Source organism: Corapipo altera, unplaced genomic scaffold, assembly GCF_003945725.1.
Source record: "Corapipo altera isolate COAL_440 unplaced genomic scaffold, ASM394572v1 60907, whole genome shotgun sequence".
Taxonomy (NCBI): domain Eukaryota; kingdom Metazoa; phylum Chordata; class Aves; order Passeriformes; family Pipridae; genus Corapipo; species Corapipo altera.
In genome coordinates this window covers 1,481-1,822 of record NW_020889213.1, presented here as the reverse complement: position 1 = coordinate 1,822, position 342 = coordinate 1,481, and positions in this window count along the sequence as shown.

Below are 342 nucleotides of genomic sequence, written 5' to 3'. Positions count from 1 at the left end.
CCATGTCTCAGTTGCTACAGCCCTGCACCCGCTCGGTCCCTTTCATAACAGAGGGGGCTGTGGCCGGGCAGCAAGTGCCCCTGCCGGGCCTCCTGCCAGAGGACACCCATCAGATGGGAGAGCCCCATCCCCTCTGGACGGTGATGGAGTCCATGGGGACAGCGTGGGATGAGAAAGGAAGCATGGCCAGAGCAGCAGGTCAGAAGAGCATCAAAGATGTCAGAGGGAGGGCAGGAGCATCTCAGAGTGGAGGACTGGGGAGGTCTTGGGACACCACAGGAAGGGCAGAGAAGGTCTGGGGACACCACAGGTAGTGTATGAGATCTCTGGGGACACCACAGG